The following is a 21093-nucleotide window of genomic DNA, read 5'->3' as shown; positions in this document are numbered from 1 at the left end:
TGGATCAGTGGCACATGGCCTTAAGAAACATTAATGTAGGGCATACCGGGCAAATGTATACCTTGTTCAGGACATTTAGTGAAGCGAGTATGTGATTGTCAACATTCACCGTTGGAAGTCAACAACCCCCCATTTCTGTCATCACAATATACAGTCGATCGAGAGTTGAAGAAAATCAACGAGCATCGGGTATTGTAGTTATGAGTACGGAAATTATTTAAAAGTGATATCCAGAAGTGATTGGAGAAAAATTATTCGACATCAAATTTATAGGTCATGTCATTTCAAAAAGGTAAAATTTATTGTACTGGAAAGACATTTTTTTTTTTATTATTTTCAAAATTAACGTTTTTCTATTCGAATAGAAATCCCTCTCCTCAAGTATTTGTTTTCACCGGAATATATATTTTTAAAACATAACAGTGGGGGGAGGGCAGAGAAATAATAATTGTCCAATTAAGCATTCTAATAAATGTATTGCGTGGAAATTTGTCTTAAAATGTGCGTCCATCAAAATGAAAGATAGATCCGCCTCCTTTTCTGTGTGAAGCACTGCAACAAGTGAACAGCACACTCTCTCCATTTCTCACTATCCGTGCCACAGGTGATGACGTCACATTAGTATAATGCTTTTCCATTGGTCGATAGGAGGATGTTGAGGGGAGCTGTAAAAGCGACGGAAATGTTTCTGTTGCATGTAGAATATTACAGCAGAGTGAACGCATCTGGAGGGGCGAGCTTCTTCTCTCTCCTTTCTCTCCATCTTCCCTCTCTCTCTCTTTACCGATGGAGAACATCATTTTTTTTCCTTCTTCTTCTTATTATTATTTTCGGCTTCACATTTTAAGTGAAAAGTGAAATAAAAAAAGATTCCTTCTGGGTAAGTTTTATTTCCATTCCATTGATTTAAAAGGGAAATTATTACTTTTACCAAAATGCATCAGCTATTATGTCCAGGAATGTTATTTCCAGTCAAAAACGTATCAAATTATAGAAATATCTAGAGGAAATTTTTATTGTTAAATTCTCCGTATCTAGTGAACACACCTGTGGCAGAATTTTTTCGAGCTTTCTGCGACACACTTCCCTAGGATTAATATTTCGCTTTAAGATTCTTTTTATTATAACAGTCACTCATTTAAAGTCGCAGAAACGGTGTGTTGACAGAAGAAAGTATAGAATAAAAACGTATTAAGAATTTCAATTGTAAAAGTATTATTTTTTTTTTTATTCTAATAGTACGCACTCATTATTCCCCCTTTCTAATTTTGTAAATCATTACAAAAATTCTTATATAAATGAAACGAGAATAAATTGAAATGTGTACATAAATTAAAAATCGCAAAATCCATGTAGTCCTTCCAAAATAAGCATCGACGACAAAATCACGCAGACTCTTTCAAAAAGAGATACTCCACTAAGTGACATAAAGAAGTACTCAAATAAAGACATCTTTGAAAAAAATTCTACAGAAAGAACGATTTCTGAATGACTCATTTTATAGTGTTAATTCTAGCTGAAGCCAGTCATGACGGACTTTTTTTTAAATCTCAAATGAAAATAGAAAAATCACAATTACTTTTTCCCTCTTTGATGCGTAAGAAAGACATCTTTGAAAAAAAAAATTCTGCAGAGGAAAAAAAAAACATTTTTCGAAAAATTATGCAGGAAGGAGAACAAAATGTTTCCCTTTCCAAACCAAAAATCTTTCTGCAAAATCTCTGTAACGTTCTGTAACAATGTCGCCGTGTCGCCGCAATTCCGCCACGGGGTTTAAAGCATTTGTCTTTTAAATTATTTTTAGATTTTAAACAATTTACTTCTTTATTCATATCTCACATTTATTTTTATTTAAACTGCATTCAAGAGTCAATATTATTACATATTTAAAGTGTTTAATGAGGGTAAAAAAATATTACGCAGTGGTCCCCACTTCATTGCCTATCGGATAATCGAATCTTTTACGAATAAAATTGAATGGAACCATTTTATATGAAACTAACGTTCCTCGTTTAAACGAATATTTGTTACTTCATTGCGTGAAGAAGAAGTACTGAAATGAAAAATATCTGTTTATATTTAGGAAATGTTTCACTAGCTTGTATGAAGGTTTTCTGTTAAGAAGATACACTTCAATAGGGGAGTTTATTTGTTGTTCTGAACAGGCTTTAGTTTAAGAATCTTGCTTGCATTGGAGTGAATGAGAAGGGGGTTTTACCCACTTACTTCACTCACACATTATTTAGAATGTAAAAAAGGTACAGATTTGTTTCACAGTGAAGACTTATGGTCCCTTTTGGTTGTGCGTAGTGTTTTTAAAAAGTGCCTAAAGTGGCTTATTTTCGATTTTCGTTCTTAAAGGTGCTTTTTCATGGGGTGTATTATGCGTGCTTTCCGCATTATTCTATTCAACGTTTTCACAATTCATTCAACAATCTATTTCGGAGTACCGTTGGTCCACAGCGTATGAAAGCGCCAATCCTTTTACATGTTTGATGAAATACTTGCGAGTCCGCAGTCTACTGAGGTAAGATAATTGCACTCTAGTGTGCAACTCTGCTGCATTTTGCAAGATGTATACTCCATTCATGCTTCGTTTTGCACCCTCTGATATCGATTTGAAAAATCTCTCGATCCTTTTATAATGACTAATATAATCAAGAGAAGAGTTTTTATTTAGAAACTAGTTATTTTAGCATGATCAGGGGTCTGTCCAATCATTTTGTGAAACATCCGGTTTTTGTGAAATTGTGAAAAAATTACTCACATTCCTTCAACCAGGATCCTGTTTTTATGAATTTGTGCAAATAGGGCCCGGTTATTGCAAAAAACTTTTTAAAGGAGTTTTTAAATTGTAAATAGATACAAGATTATGCTCAGCACTGCAAAAATATAATAAAAAAATTACATTTTCAAAAATAAAGAGCAATTGCTGCTTCTAAATTAGAGATGCAACATACAAATATTTGGTATTTAGCCTATACTGCTGAACGCAGAATATTCATTTCGGACGGATAATGGAAGAATCGTCTTCCGAAGACAAAACTTAATTCGTTTACATCCATCTTTCCTGTTTTCTGCCTTGGGAAGGGTTCATTCAATTAACAAAACAATAAGGAACATAAACAAGTTTGTGAAGGGTTCGATTAAAAATGAATCATTTTGTGAAGGGTCCGTTTTTATGAAAAGATATTTTGTGAAGGGTCCGTTAACGGACCCAAATTTCTTCTAAACAGACCCCTGATGATCATGTAAAGTCTTTGAAAATTATTCTGCATTTTGTTAATGCATATAGTGCTTTAAAATATTTTTTGAGTGCTTAAAAAGTACTTAAAAGGTGCTTACTTTTTGATGAAAGATTTGGCTACGCGCCCTGTATTAGTTTTAATAAGAAGAGGCATCAAAAGCCTAACACACTTGCCTTTTTCTAAAGTAGATTAATCATTGCTTACCGCAGTGAAGACAAGATGAGTGTGAAAAGGAATAATATGAAATAATCCAAAAAGAAAAAAAAATAGAAATTTTGGAAGACACATAAATTACGAAAAGCCCAAATTGAAATAGCAAATTAATTTGGAAAAATTAGAAAAACGAAATTGATAATGCACTTCTTTTTTAATCGAATACCCCGCTTAATTAAATAGTATTGGCTGGAACCTATGGTATTTTTCAGCGGGGTTGACCATAAGACATTTATGAATTTATAAACAAACTATAGAAGAAGGTTTGATCTGACCAAAAATATTTTTAACTGGCAACCCTTTCTCTTAAGCTACTCAGTTTATGTGCTGCTGATTAAAACATATTATGAAAATATTTCTTAACTTAAGTATGAACTTAATTCCCTGACGTCATTCTTTCATCAAAAATGCACACTAACTGCATTTCGTTAATGTTATTATTACGAATAATTAATAATTTCCTGAAAAATACTTTATTTACCCTTACTGATTATTTCATTATTTGCTATAATATTTGCTTTATATGAATATACGCTTGTTTCATAAAAGGTATTTTGTAAGTTTTACCCTATTTTCAAGAATGCTTCAACTTTTATAAAAGCGGCCACATGTTTTATATGTCATATAATTCATCATGTCAATATAATTATAATTCAGATTACAAAATTGTTATTAAGAGCATTCCAGTAAAAGAACAATAAAAGTAGAATTTCAAACAATGAGATGTGTCTATATATGTTAGTGTTTTGATTGGAAATTACAAACAGTTGTGAAATATTTATTCTGGAATAGTACTAAGTTATATTTGATATAAAAGTGTCACAATTGGGAAAAGTGCTACTTACTGTCAAATTGCCCTTTATATGAAAACAAGAGGGGAATTGTTTAGTTTAAATTAAGGTAGAAAAGAAAACATTTTCCGAGATTGAATTTTTGGAAATATTTTTTTTCTACCTTTGATCACAATTGAAAATATGTGTATAATGACAAAATAATATTTGTTTGTCAAAAAAATAAACTTCTGTAGAGAAAACAATCTACCAAAGACTTGACATAACTGTAGAATTTTAGATAATCTTCACCTTTTTTTGATTTAAAATCAGTATTCAGTTTATTGTGCTGTGGGTCAAACAAATGTTAAAAGCTATGTTTAATTGTTTTTGAAATTTTTTGCTACTAATTCTCTTTAAAACGAATACTATTAAATACTATAACTCGTTTTAATTGTGTTAAAAATGCTCATCCATCGTTTGGCTTTACAAATACTTAATTAAAGCTGCTTCAAGAATGAACTCTTTAATGAATTATTCCTTTTCATCAAACATTTAATTTAATTTGTTATCTATATTTAACCCTAAACACTTTAGGATCAAATAACTCTACTCAAAGCAAAACAATAAAAAAACGTCTGTTTTTCTAGATTTACCCTATCAATAATTAGTTAAGAATTAGGTTAAATTCTAATGAACTTCCTGTCGTTCATTATCGGATTTGAGGGTGATTTTTTAAATTGTATCGGCGTGTTTTTACAGTCTTAAACCAAAACCGTATTTTATTTTTATTAGAAAAATAGTAATTTAGAACAAATTATTAAAAATTATTATGTGAAATTAATTATCAAAACTTATTATTAGAAATTAATAACTCAAAATTAAATAAAATTTTAGGATGTTTTTTTTGGATTTAAAACACAGGTTGAATAAACATTACTGGTGATTAAATGCATTATAATAGCATTATTTCGAAATGTTAATTCTGAAATGTTAAGTTATTGTAAATTCGAACCCCATCAAAGTTAATTTTAATCACATTAGCTGTATTTTTCTCTCAGAGAAAGAATTGTGTTGTTTTCTTTACAGTTTAACCTTCATAGTGGTCCATGAAACACCGTATCGTTTTGTATTTTTTACATTCTAGACAAATCTAATTATTTTATCTTTAAGATTGTGTTTTGCAATTGCAATACATTTTTCTCCATGCTTTACTTCAAAAGAGACTAAAATTCAGACCATCATGGGGGGAATAGTTCGGTTAATCGGGAATAAATCGGTTCTTGACAGGCAGGAACTCATTGGATATTTATGTTACGTGAGTAAGTTATCTGGATTACGTTACAACGAATGTCACGCCTAATGATATTATTATTATTAAGGCAATATAAATTCAAAATAAATGTGTCAAAATGACTCCATCAGGATTGGTATTGAAAGGATCATACTATTCAGCTCCCTGGCCATTTTCTTAGGCACACATTCTATGTAAAATTATAATTATCAGGTGATATTATACTGCTGTGTTGTTTTTACTCGAATGAGTTTTTACTCGAATCGTTGTTTTTATGACATGTATGTTTAACTATAAAAGTATTGCCTATTCAACTCGCGCAAATCATGTCATTTATCAAAAAACTGCATTGGGTCTAATTATTATAATATACTAATATAATGGTTGGTATAATAAATATTCTATATCGTATCATGTATTCAATCGTCTGCAATTTATAGTAGGATATTGTCTCATTTAACCCCATTGATACACGAATAAGCGCAATTGCTAAAACAGTTTCTGAATTATCAAATTTTAAATACGTCACTTTTTTAAATATACAATTTAATACGTGAGAATCTTATAAATGGATCAAAAGTTATTCAGGGTGTTTTTCATTTTACCCACACTATACATTTGAAAGCGGGCCAACATTCAAAATGCAATTTTTGGCAATCAATGCTACCGCATCTGTAATAGGCCTATTCAAAAATAGAATGAAGCATTTTTTTAAAAAAAAGAAAAACTTGTCTTATACAAAAGCATCCCGGAGATGATATTCTCTGGATGATTTAATCAACATTATGATGGTACTAACGAGACATGTGGGTGCAGTACAACCAACATTTGAGAGAATTTATGACGTATCTTTCAGTACTTTGTTTGTTTTTAAACCCTTATATAATAAACAAGTCATTTGAAAAGATTTTTTTTTAAAGTCAATTCCTATTTAGATCAACGAAGAACATTTTTATTTTAGTTACTTTTTGTGAAACAATTTTTTCTCTCCTATAAAACTGAAATGTGTTCATTAAATTCAGTGAATGAATGAATAGTAAAAAAAACAGTGTTAATTTCAAGAATCATCCGCTACAGATTTAAAAAAAATGTATTTAAACTTGAGTGGATGAAGTATTTTATGAACGATTCAAAATTTGATTTTGGAAATCCGACTTTACTATAAAAATAATTCAAGAAGTTACGATTATAAAATAGACCTTTTTAGATCCATCCACTGCAGCGTGAATATGAATTTGAAATGATATTTGAAACTAAATCACTGTTCCAGAAGAATTATAATAAATGGTTTCTCGAAGTGATTCTTTTAAAGGAAGGAAGATCGTGTCTGATAATTTCATGTTGGGTTATGCCATTAGATTGAGTGTGTTTATCGAAACCCAGAAAGCATTGCAACCTCTCGGCAACCTCGTGTTTTTTTTATTATCACAAAAACGTTTGCAATAAAAGCCTTTTTTTTAATAAAACAAAAATGTTTCAAACCTTTCATCCTAAAAAGATTATTTTCTTAAAAAGTAGTGTCATTTAGAATAAAATGGTCTCCATCATGACGTTGAAGCTAACGTCACACTAGCGATAGGATCTAATTGCTTTAAAATTTTACGAGAAGGTGCATTTCAGCTGAGCATCACACAAGACTTTACGAAAACTTATAATGATCTCTGACTAGATTTCACCTTCAGACTAGCTTTATTCAAGGATTTGTTCACGCTAGAAAACCCTAACACAATATCAATTTAAGGTTTTTATCGAGAAGGTTGTTTTCTCCAAGGTTTTGGATTGGGTTAATGTTTGTAGAATAGATCACATTTGCCCCAGATTTCGTTTAAGGGGTAGAAGGTTTACACGTAAACCGCATAATGAACCTTTTTAGGCTTACATTAAAAGGTTTTTGCTGAGTGAAAATAAACCTTATTTTGCTATCTGGAAAATGATCTTCTGTAGAACTATCTCAGGAATACGAAAGACAGAATAAATAACTAAGATTACTGTGTAGCAATTTTCTCAGCTATTTATGTTAAACAACTAAAAAACGCCATAAAATACTATATTCTTCTTTAAGCGTATCATAAACTCTTTCAAATATCGATAGGATGTTATCTCAAAAATATAACATTTCAGCAAAATTCAAAAATAGTTATGGAAAATTTTATTTGAAATATATCAGTTTATATTCATGTGTTTCATTCGATTTTCAATATGCATTATTATCTTAATTTAATTATGTTAAATATTCCAATTTAGTTACAATATGTTTACTTTTTCATCCCAATTAAGTTTCGGATGTTTATTTAATAGTGAAATTTTGTTCTATAAGAATTTTTTTATATACTTATCGAAATTTTGTGCTTATTAATTATTTCAATTTCATTTCTCGTTAATGCTACTCAATATTTAATTTTTTATTTCAGTTTACTTTTCATATGTTTACATGATTTTTTTAAGAGTTTACTTATACAGGACTACCCTGAATAACTTTTGATGTAATGATCGGATCATCACGTTCTAGGACTAAAATTTAATAGTTCGCGGGGGGGGGGGTACCAAAAATATGCTAAATTATTAGTGTAAGTTACGAAATTAGACACAAAATAAAATTTACTCTGAATAAACATACATTTTAGACGGGACCCGATATCTGAATACCAAAATATAGGGGGTGAGCCGCGAAATAAGGTCCTGATAGTTTGGCAAAGAGAGCGATACAAAGTTTAGGTAATGGTAATTTTATTTTTAGCGTATTTCGTCATATTTTTGACAACTTTTGTAAGACAATTGAAATGTTGTTGCATACAATTATGAAATTCTATTATCCAAAGATAATTTCGTGCAAAAAAAATATATTACAGTTAATATTTCTTTTTGCTTTTTTAATTAATTGTCGAAAAAAAGCTTGAATTGCATGGTATAGATTTTTTTTTTACATCATTCTAAAGTAAGTAATTTTACACGGCTAACTTTGAGCGTAATCAGTTGAATAGTTCCTGAGAAATCGAAACATACGACTATTCTAAAATTTGATTTCTCGGGAACTATTCAACCGATTACGCTCAAATTTCTTAATTTGCTGTGTAAAATTAAATACTTTAAAATGATGTAAAAATTGTATACCTTACAATTCAAAAAGTTTTCGACTATTATTAAATAAAATGATAAAAATTAATATATAATAACTAGGATTCCTTTTTTCCATGTAATTGTCTTTGGATAAAGAAATTTTATAAGTGTATGCAAAAATATTTAAATTTTTCAAGACTTCTAAAGATATGACAAAATACACAAATAGTAAAATCAACATTATCAGATCCAAACTTTCGATCGCACTTCTGACCAAACCATGGGGACCTTATTTCGCAGATTGTGGCTCACACCCCCCCCCCTCATATTTTGGGATTCAGATATGGGGTACCGTTAAAAAAAAGTCTGTTTTTTCAGAGTAAATGTCATTTTGTGTTTGATTTAGTAGCGTAAAATATCGTCTGAACAAAAATTACCATATTTGTGGTCACCCCCTCAAATCAATAAGATTAATTCCTAGAAAGTAAAGATCATTAGATCAAAAGTTATTCTGAAAGGTCCTTTCTTTTTCTTTAGGCGCACTATGCGTCACCTGAAATAAATTGAAAATTATTCTCAATATTTAGAAGATTTCTCAACTTTGTAGCGTCTCTAATTTGTGTTCCTCAACTTTACAAAGGCTTGAAAACCTTAATAAGCTCATATATATGTGTTACTCATATGTTACACACAGGTACACATATGTATGTGTAACAATAAATACATAAAAATATGTATGAAATATTTGAAATATTTTAACAATTTTTATGGAAAAGTGAGTTATTCTGGAAAGTAACTAAAATCCTTTTTATAAATCGTTTATATAAATCCTTCCTTTTACACTAAACATACCGTTTACGAACTTTTGCATCGAAAATGCGCTTATCATCTTATCGCTTTTACACATTTGACTTCATGACTTTTTCAAACAATTATGTACAGTTAATAATCTATTATTATTATTTTGTGTATTTTGTTTGTTTCGAATAATACGTGTCGTATACCTATTTCTACCACAACCGGTCATTGGACCGGGAGAACAATGTATTGCTTTATAAGGTTATCGAATCAGAAATGACGATATCATGCGTGTTCAGCGTATTGCATTCGATGAGTTGCACATTTCTACAAAGACTGTTGCGTAGTGAGTTCAATCAGAATAACTGTGAATTCAAATTTCAAGAAAGTGCCTAACATTTTAGATTGACATTTTTGTGTCAGAAAAAGTGACACAAACTAAATGTTTTGGTCAGTATTTTATGTGAATGGCTTTACTTCATTTTTAACGAAGTGTTAATTTTTACCCAGAAAAATCTCAAAACAATCAAGACAGCACAAGCTATTAGAAGAAATAATATTAATTATTAGAATAATTATAAAAATTAAAATTATTATAATTCTTATATATTTTCATAATTATAGGAATTATAGAAATAATAATAATTAGAAGAAATATGTTTGCGGAAAATGTACAATGGAAACGCACTGTATATGTAAAAAAATGCTTTGAGCAACGAATTAAAAATGCTTATTCTTTGTGTTTTTAAAACATAAAAATTTCCCATATACAATTTTGTTTAATTATAATAATTTTTTTTCAGTTTATTTCCTTCCTAACATCTATATTTCATAGATTCAAAGAAGAAGTATTTGACCGGTTATGTTAGAAATAGGTATATATTAGGTGCTGGTATGTTTTGAGTTAAAATAATTTATTAATGTTTATGAAATCCTTTTGTTAATCACCCGTATCCGAAAGTCAATTTTTAATAATAAATTTTAATAATTGCTTCTGAAGAAAGATGTCTCTAGGGCTTGGGCCGGGTCTAGAGAAATTCTAGTTGAAGTCCCGAAACGTTTTCATTACATAAATACATAGCTGAGTACAAAATATCTATTTTTAAAAGTAACCTATAGTTTGTATTTGTAGTCCAAACTGAAAGCAAAATAACTTTATGTGTGCATTTTGATCAAAAAGTGTTGATATATTTTTAAAGCAAATATATGCATATATATAAATATATTTCTAATAATAAATATATAATATATTTCTATTTTTGAAGGAGATATATAAATATCTCTTTTAAACATAGAAATATTATAATTTTTAAATTTTTAAATACTTAATTAAGCAAATATTTTGATCTTTTTTAATGTTTTTTATTAAAAATAAACAGATGATTAAAAAATAAAAAGCATTTAAAATTTGAAAAAAAAAACTATATTCAATGAGTATGATGGTTTTTTACCACAAAAAACCAAATTGCTTACAATTTTTTTATAATTAAATATTGAACTCTCAGTAATATAAGGATATTATAGATTGTTCTGAAAGTATAATTTTATAATTATCATTATTTGTATTAATAGATGAAATATTTTTTTCACTTTTGTTGTACTATTTGCACTTTTTTATAATTTCCTGTTTGAATGCGAAAGAAGACATTTCGTTTCGGGAGAACTAGCTCTATCGTTTGACTGTTAAAAATAACCAATAATTTAAATTTTTGGAGTTGAGATGTCAATGCTAAAATGACAATTTTATATGAGCGATCAATGGTTCTAAATCTTACTTACTTTTGAAGAACAAAGTCTCAGTTTAATAACCGTTTAACACTAAAATAACATATAATAGGGTTAAAAAGACGGTCATTATCTGTCACTTGTTGTCGTTGGCCATTGAGGCATAGGGGTGTGATTATTCTTATTTTCCAGTGGTGCCATCTAGAGCCAAGAATTCAACTTCCGTCACACCCCTTTTTAGGGTGGAGCCATTCATATACAGATCGTAATTTTGACCTGAACCAGAGAGTGATCCATTTCCAATTCAGTACCCCCAGAGGTACAATTTGTTATGAAGGACTTTGTGATCCGACACAGCATCAGTCATTATTTACTACTATTTAAACTACTTATTTTTTTCACAATGCCCACCCGATATTGACTTTCGTCATTTGAGTATCAGAAGGGCATATTTGTTTACGGGCACCATTTTAATTGGACCATCGTTGCTCCCACGGTTAGAAGTGCATAGAAGGGAAGGAAAAAAACAGCCATGGCTTATCTGGGATTCGAACCCGAGTTCTTTCAGACTAAAAGTGAGTTCCCTGAGCAATTCATTTGGCCATTTTCTGCTCGTATAGTAAATGTCTATTTTGCAAAATTATAGTTCATATAATCACACATATTTTTTTACATAAATATATTTCCAATGGCAAAACTAAACGGCGACAAAAACAAAGAACCCTATAAAGAACAAACATAGAAAGAGAAAAAAAATAAGAGAAATAGCTGTAGTGAAAGTGTCCACAAGAGTTGTGTTTCAGTGATAAAAAATCGTCTCGATATTTCATTCCACCCTGATTGCTTTTCATCTTCATAGCGTTGAAGAATCAATTGATGAACAACTGAAGGTTTTACATTTAAAAAGTATTGCGGCAGAATCGCAGCGACGTTACAGAGTTCTTCCAGAGAGATTTTTTGTTCAAAAAGTTTTAAAAAAAGTATTTTTTTTTAACAGAAATTTACACGTAATATTTGAATTATACATTTAGATAATCACTTTTTGACTCCCTCAATTCGATTGTATCGTAAATCAATGTAATGTTTCGATTGTATTTTCAGCAGTTACTGATATTGATTTTTAAGCATCCCGATGTATATCAAACAATTTATTGCTTTTGATTTCTCCATAGTTTTAAAATCCGATATTTTTTATATGATATTATTTATTACAACATCCCAATCTCGCATTTGAGGTGTCCGATTCGCGTGATTTAGTCGTCGATCTTTTTTTTCCGGCAATGACTACTATAGACTATATGATTGCTAATTATTTTTTTCATTGTGATCAATGTTTACAAAATGCGTCCCTCCCCCTCCTACAAAATACGAAAATATCGCCCATAGTATCAAAATAAAAGAAATGATTACATGTTCAATTAAAAAAATATAGACACAGTTTTTATTTTTGGTCTTGTAAACGCAGCGCTTTTGTTGTTTTACATTCGTAACATATATGTTTGTAATTATTGAAAGTATCACGCAGAAAGATATTAGTGCTAGAGAGTCGCAGATAGCTCAAAAAATTCTGCTACAGGGTTAAAAAGCATTGTTCCTTATTAATACAATAGGCAGACTTTCGAAATTATAAGATTCTGAATTTCTATTCTCATGATGAGATCTTTGAAAACAATAAATAAATTACAGCAATAAAAAAATTCATATATTTTATATTAAAAAAGACTATGGTTAATATGTTTTAAACTAACTTTAATTTTTAATCTTTTTTCTTATTTTTCTTTATTATTATCTTTATTATTAATGTTTTTTTTGAATGAAATGCTCTTTTAAGCTTATTAATCTATAAGAAAATTTTTTATATGTTTCATATTTTTCCTTTCATGCTTTTAATAACCAATTTTGTCTACGACCGATTCAAGCTAGTATACATATAATTTATTTATAATATATTATATCTTAATGACTCTAAAAGTATTTTTAGAGTAAATTATAAAGTTAGAACAGGTCATTACACTTAAAAAGTATATAAAAACAATCAATATCTGAGAGAAGGATTGGTCTAAAACACCTGTTGAATGAAACCTTGACCCGAACCCGCATCCGCCACAATGACATTCAATATTTTGAGGCTTCTCTGAATTAAATAACCCTCATTGACAGAAATTTCCTTTTTAACGGCTTCCTTTACCCATTTTTTTTGTTGAAAAAAATCGACATATATTTTTTAAAAATTTCATTAATAAAATACAAGCAGTTTAAAACATAATACGCAAGTTTTGAGATGAAACTTTAATTTTTTTTTATGGGTAAAAAACATTTAATTGACCATCTCTTTGGGCAAATGAAAAAAGTTAAATATTAGTCTTTTTGTGGTGGTTTTTAAAATAAAGGACAACACAAAGTAATACTTTAAGTTAAAGGATTTTTTTTTAATTCTTTTTTTTTTGTTCTACATAAATTCAGCAATAATATATAAATCCTTTTGAAGTTTGTAGCATTTAAGGAATTTGTTTTATAAATAAAGAACAATAAAAGTCAGTAAGTTCCTAATAGGTCATGTTAAATATATTTACCACCAAAAAAATGGCATTTTTATAAACTAAATGAGTTATTTTTTTTATATATCAGTTACTGTTCTTAAAACAATTTCAATTCCAAAAATACTTTAATTTACCTTTAGTAGAAATAAAGGGCCCATTAAAGGGTTAACACGTCTTATATACGAGTGAATTGGAATTATATTTTTGTAGTGGTGGATGATACACAACAGTACTCCCTCACCAGAATTATAGCTGTGATAGAATTCGATGAATCACTTGTTGTGTCATTGCAGTTTTATAAAAAACCGGGAGAGCTGTATTAAGATCACCGTGCTTTCGTTGATCACGAGAGCTGTATTAAGTTCACGGTTGCTCCTGTGTTGCCATTAGCAGTCGAGTGTATGCAGGATGATGTTGAGTGTTTGAGACGAGACTGAGTAGCAATAGCGCGAGGATGTGGATAATGTCGCAGTCACAAGTCAACTGTTCAATGTGGATCATCCATCAAAGTTCAAATCGAAGTGAAGGAAGGCGTGATCGCATCAGGTCACCCATGTGGGGAAGGTTGTCTGAATCTACTATCCCCACAGGTCACAAAGTGTGAGGTTTGATCAAATTGGTATCACCAAATTTGGAATAAATGAAAGATAAATACGATAATGGTATGATACTAACTTATCATTTAATGAGCTTCCAATATAATAAACGAACCCAAAACAGAAAAGTTAACTCACCACATAAAATTGATGAGAACAGCAAATGAATATTTTAACTTCCGTGAGCATTTATTTAAAAGATCAAACTCACAATATATTTAGAGGAAAATATCTTTGATAAAAAAATTAACGTTAGGAATGTTATATCCAATTAAATTTAAAGAAGAGGAGAGTTTGAAAAATCAAAGGAAAGAGATTGGTTAAGTTCACCCTCCTAAAAATAAGAGAAGAAAAAAGAATGGCGGGAAATAGAGGGGGTCTCTCTCCACAGGAAGGACGATGACCGCGTTGACCATGAGGAAGGTCAAACAGAAAGTTAAAATAAATATAATTGCCATATAAAAAAAGGAATAAAGTTTTAAGAAAATTAAAGGATTAGGTGAAATTAAAGATTAAATTGTCACGTTACACTAATTGTAAATGTGACACTGTGTTCGAAGAATTTAAAAAAAAAAATAGTTAACTTCATGACATGATGCACTTAGATATTTATTGTTATCAGAATATAAAAAAAAGGTCTCAGAGATACCAAAAGTTGTGACTTATTTATATATTTATAACTTATTAATAATACATCCTATCTTTAATAATTTGGCTAGTTTCATTAAATTGTTTAAATAAAATGTCAGAGAAGAATGAAAAACGATTTATATTAAATAAATAATGCATTGAGAAAAAAAATGGTAAATACACCGTACGTGTATGGTTAGGACATATCTGGTAAAAGAAAACATAATTCCAGTCATTTAATCACTATTTAAACAATTCATTTGATCATTTTGCTCTGTTGTTACAGTTAATCAAAAATTCTTCTTTTCAAAATTTATGTCACTCTATTTAGCAAAAAAATACAAATGTCAAAAATAAAAGCAACCCCAATAAATGGTTTCTATGCCATGCTTGAAAGTATCACGATGAAATGTTCTTAAGAAACATTTTACCGTTTATTTCTCAATTTTTTGTGCTCTCTTACAAAATACAGTCCGTGGCTAAGATTCTATATGAAATCAGGTGATACAGCGCTTTATTGTTTTTATGTTTACGTTTGTGTATTCATGGGTTAAGTAAAACGATATATTATATAAATATAGATTATTTATTATATCAGGTATTCTATTATAATAATTAGACCAAATTATAAGACGCTGTTTTAATAATGACATGATTTGCACGAGTTTAGATGCAATACTTAAACACACATTTATTCAGGAGATCTACTCCCGATTTGTATTTATTTTTAGGTATGACAGTATAATGTTAACCCATTGATACAGGAGCCGTGAACAAATGGAAACAGGTTACATCTGAGTTAAAACAATACAGCTGCTGTATAGAGTATCACCTGGGTAATTATAATTTTACATCGAATCTTAGAGTGCTTCGAATAATATGGCTAGGGACTGTAAAAACATTAAAAATAATTTTCGAGAAAATGAAAAAAAATATTTGAAGGAAAACGTCACAATCATTCGATTTTTTTAAAAAAAAAATTACTTCATTATTACTTCAATAAATAATAAACAATAAATACCCCCCCCCCCCCAAAAAAAAAAATTTACTGCGATGTAATTTTCTGTATAACGAATTTATTTGAATGATTTTATGCGTTTAATCCTGGATTTTTGATGGAATGGAATCATTATTTATGAAAGATGTCGTTACATTTTTTATCCATGAATTAAAATATGGCGGAAATCTAAGCGATGTCATAAAATTTTTATCCCACACATCGATCCTATGGAACAACCAGAAGAGCAGACGAGACAATTTTGTGATTTCAGACACAGGCGTGTGGTTGTAGTCTGGGATTCTATTAGGTATATGGAATATTAACTCGCTTTTCTCAACATTAAAATTGAATGCTTTGAATGACACTCATTCAGAAGAGATCATTTGAGCTTTCGTTCGAATTATGAAAACTCTTAACGCAAAGACATTCGGTTGAAACTTCCATTTATTTAAAGTTTTAATAACGAGCAGCAGAAAATAACCAAAAAAAATACTTCAATAATTAGCTGGAATTTTGAATATTTTTGTTTTAATCTAGATATTTCTGAAGATTAGTTATAATTAGAATTCCTGGAATAGTACACTTTTTCTTCTATTCTTACAAGAAATTTGTAGGAAATTTTTTTCTTTACTTTTCTGTGTTAGGTTTAATAATAAAGCTTAGATATTAGAATATTTTGAAATAATAAATCGTGAAATACTGTCTGTAGTTTTTAAAAATGCATTGTGATGCATAATTAGTTCGAAAGATTGAATTGTGAGAATGCAATTAATTAATGGAAGGTTTGAAATGAGTGGCGTCAATCATATTTGGCATGGATTTTTTTTTTTTTTTTTTGAAGATTCCTGCCAGTCTTTTAACCGCTTCCCTCATTATCCCGAGTTAACTCGGGTATGTATAGATTGGAAATATATATTATACCGAGTAAACTCGGGCATAGCATAATTCGTCAGTACGTTTTGTTTTATCACGTTTTTATTCGACCTGAAGCGAAACAAAAAATAATCTGCCGTGATTGGAAGTTTGCTAATATTTGTTTTGGGAGTTGAGCTATGTGTGGGACGTGTTTTGTACAATTGTATAGACGATGGGTGGATGAATTATACATAGAAAGAAAAATGGCGTTCAAGAGCGAAAGTGATGCAGATGATTTTTCTGATGATGAAGAAGTGAACCTATGCAAAGACTCATATTTAAATGTGTTCCTTTTCCCCCTGACAATTGGGACAGTAAACGGATAGTAAATTAAATGTTTTTTACACATAAAAAAATTAAACTTTCTTCTCAGAACTTTTATGTTTTGTTTTAGTTCCCTGTACTCATAAATGAAATAAAAAAAATAGGTTGATCTTTTGCATTTTTTTCCCTTCAAAAAACTTGTTAAGTGAAGCGGTTAATCTAGAATATGATTAGAACCATCTTTGTTCTAAACCTCCATTTTTGCAGTATTGTATATCCGATTTTAATTTTGATACCTTTGATAAATTTTAGTGCTTTAAAATGCTGATTTCCAAATCACCTTTACCAAAGTCAAGAAGAAACTTTCTTTCAAAATCTGTCCCACATTGGACTGATTGTAAAGACACGGTTTCCAGTAGAACACCGAAGTCAAGCACCACTGGCTGCCGTCAGTGTGCGATTTTGTGATCATTTGGATCAGTCTACGAAGGGACCGAAGATGTGTGGTATGGGCCCTCGTTAAATTGTGCAACCGTAAAGTGCGCGACTTCGCGAGCAGGTCATCGAGCCATCGAGCTGCCATTCCCTCTGCAGAGGATCAAAATTGTGATTGCATGTTTTCTGATCAGCCTCGGGCATGCTTCCCAGACCGTCACCAATAGCTCATTGTTCAGCTCTAGAGTGACATAAATAAAATCCAACTACAACAACTTTAAAAATCTGATAATTAGTTTCCTCCTTTTTCAGTTAGAAGCCAGATCCACAGATAACTATGGATGCCCTATTCAGAGTATTATAGAATAGAATTTGAGAAATTGTAACATCTGTTTAAAATTTAAATTTTTGTAGTGAGCGTTCATAGTGTATCGAAGTGTTCATAGAAGTGCTCATCGAAGCGGTCATAGTGTAAACTTAATCCAAAAGTTCCTTGCAATATGTTAAAAACTAGAGAAAGTTTTTCAGAACGATCCGGCCCCAAGATTATGATGCTAGTTTCTGAAAATTAATTTTTCTTCGTCATCACATCATGTAAATGCTTTAAGTTCGCGCATATTATTTAGATTATCTCAAACAATTCTTAACGCTAAAAAGATAAGTATATCGTTACTGGATTTTCTAAGATTTTTAACTTACCTTTAGATTTTAAGCTTAATCCCATTTTCTCGTTATGCAACGTTTATACTCAAATCAATATAAGTTTTGATAATTACTTTTTCCAGTTTCGTATAAATTTATTACCCAATGGCAAAATTGGATTGGATGGCCTCTCCTCACTTCTAAACTACAATAATGAAGAGTAAACAGTGGCGACCTCTGCTGTTTGATCATTTTTTTGTCTCATTTAATTTTATTATGCACTAGACGCCAGGCTAAAGGTTTTCACAAATAAAGTTTTTTAAAACATAGCAGGAAATTTGAAGATTAGTGGACAATTAAGGTGTTTCTGTCCTGCAATTTTGTCTTCATATCCAGTTCTGCTGAAGATGTGTTATAGCTCTTGAGGATGTTTGAAGATGTAACTTTGCTATGGTAACCTAACCTATAATATAACTATCAGGTGGAGACTTGTTTTTTTTTTTTAAAAAAAGATCTCAGAAATTGTAAAAGCATACAAAAGTTCCTTTCGAAATCATCATTGGCCAATAGCTGAAAACCTCTTCTAATCTTCTTTGACGTTTCTCTGATACTTATTGGGCTCTAGAATTGCTTGTCGAAATTCGGTCATGTTCCATCCTTCTTTGACGTTCCACAGACGTTTCTTAGGCCGTTCTTCTTCTTTGAGAATCTCTTAATATCTTTTTCTTTGAGAAAATACAAAGTTTTTTGGAAGGCGGTTCTGCCATGTCAGTAATCGGGTTTTTAAGAAGTCAACGAATACTTTAGAACAACAATTACTATGAAAGCAAATCATGAAACTTCAATAATAAAATCTAAGTGCTTACCTGCAAACTGAAACTTTCTGAAAATAACCAATTACATTTAATAAAAACTGTTAAAATAAAGAATAGAAAAACCAAAGGGATCCAAGGTAAGTGTGATCGTTCCTTCAAAAACAATTAAATTCCTATTTTATATATTATATAGCTACAACGCTTAAGAAAAAAAAAACTAAAATGCTAAATACATGAAAAGAGCACGAACACGAATTAATTTTTTATGGTATCAATTTCTATTTCTATATAATTTTTTATGGTATCAATTTCTATTTCTATATAATTTTTTATGGTATCAATTTCTATTTCTATATCGCCACAAAAATTATCGTCTTCGCTTAAGAAAAAAAAATAGAGCGTGGAAAGATGAGGAAAAACTTATTATAACAATTATGAACAGCGACAAATATATCAAAGCCAAGCGTTCTATTTACGTATCGAATATGTTGCCACATTTTTAATACAAAAGTTAAACTTTTCGCCACTTTGATAAATGTAAACTAATGCAAACCTTACAATTAAATTATTAATTCCTTCGTATATTATTGGTTTAAGTTGTCGAAAATTAATATTTCAATTGTAAGGTTTATATTAGCATACATTTATAAGAGTGGAGAAAAGTATATGCTTTTTTTAATAGTTTTTTTAATACTAGTGGGCTGTGCCCCCTGCTCGCTAACGCTCGCCAACCCCCGAAAATTGCTACGCAATCTTATATGGTTTGCTTCGCAAACCAAGCTCGCTTCGCTCGCTACTAACTTAGGTACATTGCAAATGCACAAAATTCTAAGAATTCAAAACAATCATTCAAATCCATATAACAACTTTTTTTTAAAAAAAAAATTACATCTTTTTAGTAAATACTAAGTCATTAAAATAAATTTGAATTCAAATAAATGACATGTAATTCGTTAAACCTATTAGAAATGTGCTATAGTATAAAATCTTAAGATAAAATTTCTAAAACTGATATCTCTTTAAAAAGGTTAAAATTTTGGCTATAGTTAAGTCTATTAAAAATTTAAATAAGAGAAATTGCAATGGAAAAACCCTGCATAAACAAAACATTGAATGGTTTGGTGAGAATGCTCTCTCTTGTCAAAAAATACAAAATAAACTGACCTCAAATAAAACTCCAAGGACTTCCAATCAAATAATTAAGGAAACTACTATCACGTTTAATATAAAAGGAAGATTTATTAACTAAACAATAAAATTACAGCATCGCAGTTCGAAAAAACAAATCTCACACTCACTCAAAAAAACAATTTACTTTCTAATTAGTCACCATAGCAACCACAAAACTCTTCTCGTTACCATCTATAAACTGATATATAATAAATAAATTATTTAACAAAAAATACGATGCGCATAAGCACATAATATTTTACACTCTGGTTATTTCCGTTTCCGTTTTTAGAAGCGCTATATGTTGAACCACCCAATCTAGATTTGGCATGTGACATTTTTAGCGGCAATTATTGGTTGATTTTCTAGCGTTGCCATTCGGAGAGTTGTAATGAGGTTTTTTTTTATCACCGTGTAAGAGAAATATATATATAGATGGCTCTTTGAAGACGAAAAAGCATAGATTTTCTTACAAAATGACTTATAACTAAAAAACTAATCCAAATTTTTGAAAAAGAAAAAAAATACTTCTTCATTATGTCAAAACACAATTATGTGCCGAGTTTCGTGCCTGGGAGAGGCCTCTGGGGCGATATATTGTGATTACAGACAGACAGACAAACAGACACATACACAGCCGCGTTTATTATTATGTATAGATTAAGTGGGTGAGTTTTTTTTTTGAAACATGGGACCAGAGAGATCCCATAAATGCTTCTTGAGTTGTGAATAAAAGAGAATTTCATCATTTGAACGATATTTTTGTTTCTATTGTTTTCATTAGGAATCAGAAATTCTAACCTACAGTACAAACTGGATCTTTTTCAATACTAATTCAGATAAATATCGCACATAAAGAGGGTCCAACCTGATGGACACGGCTCCAAAAATTAGAGTGGAAGCAAGAAGAAAAAAAACGATGCCAGGGCCTAAACTTACCGAAGCTGAGAAAGCCGAAGAAGGTAGACGGGATTACCTTAA

The 21093-nt window shown here is 30.1% G+C and overlaps 1 protein-coding gene across 5 annotated transcripts in view; it reads left to right on the top strand.

The window, feature by feature from the left end:
• Positions 1–21093, top strand: part of LOC107454023 (uncharacterized) — a 229318-nt gene that overhangs the window by 56894 nt on the left and 151331 nt on the right. For 2 of the 5 annotated variants that reach the window (XR_011636301.2, XM_071178161.2), the window contains exon 1: positions 422–880. The exons of 2 other annotated variants lie outside the window; for them this stretch is intronic. The gene's annotated coding sequence lies outside the window, so the exon portion shown is untranslated. Of the gene's footprint in view, positions 1–421; positions 881–15602; positions 15708–21093 lie in introns of those variants that run through there. One more of the 5 variants, XM_087153175.1, reaches the window with a different exon arrangement.

Source organism: Parasteatoda tepidariorum, chromosome 1 (assembly GCF_982258835.1).
Source record: "Parasteatoda tepidariorum strain Cologne lab strain chromosome 1, Ptep-v5.0, whole genome shotgun sequence".
Taxonomy (NCBI): Eukaryota; Metazoa; Arthropoda; class Arachnida; order Araneae; family Theridiidae; genus Parasteatoda; species Parasteatoda tepidariorum.
The sequence above is the reverse complement of the archived record's forward strand: the minus strand, read 5'-3'. Positions and strand labels throughout refer to the sequence as shown.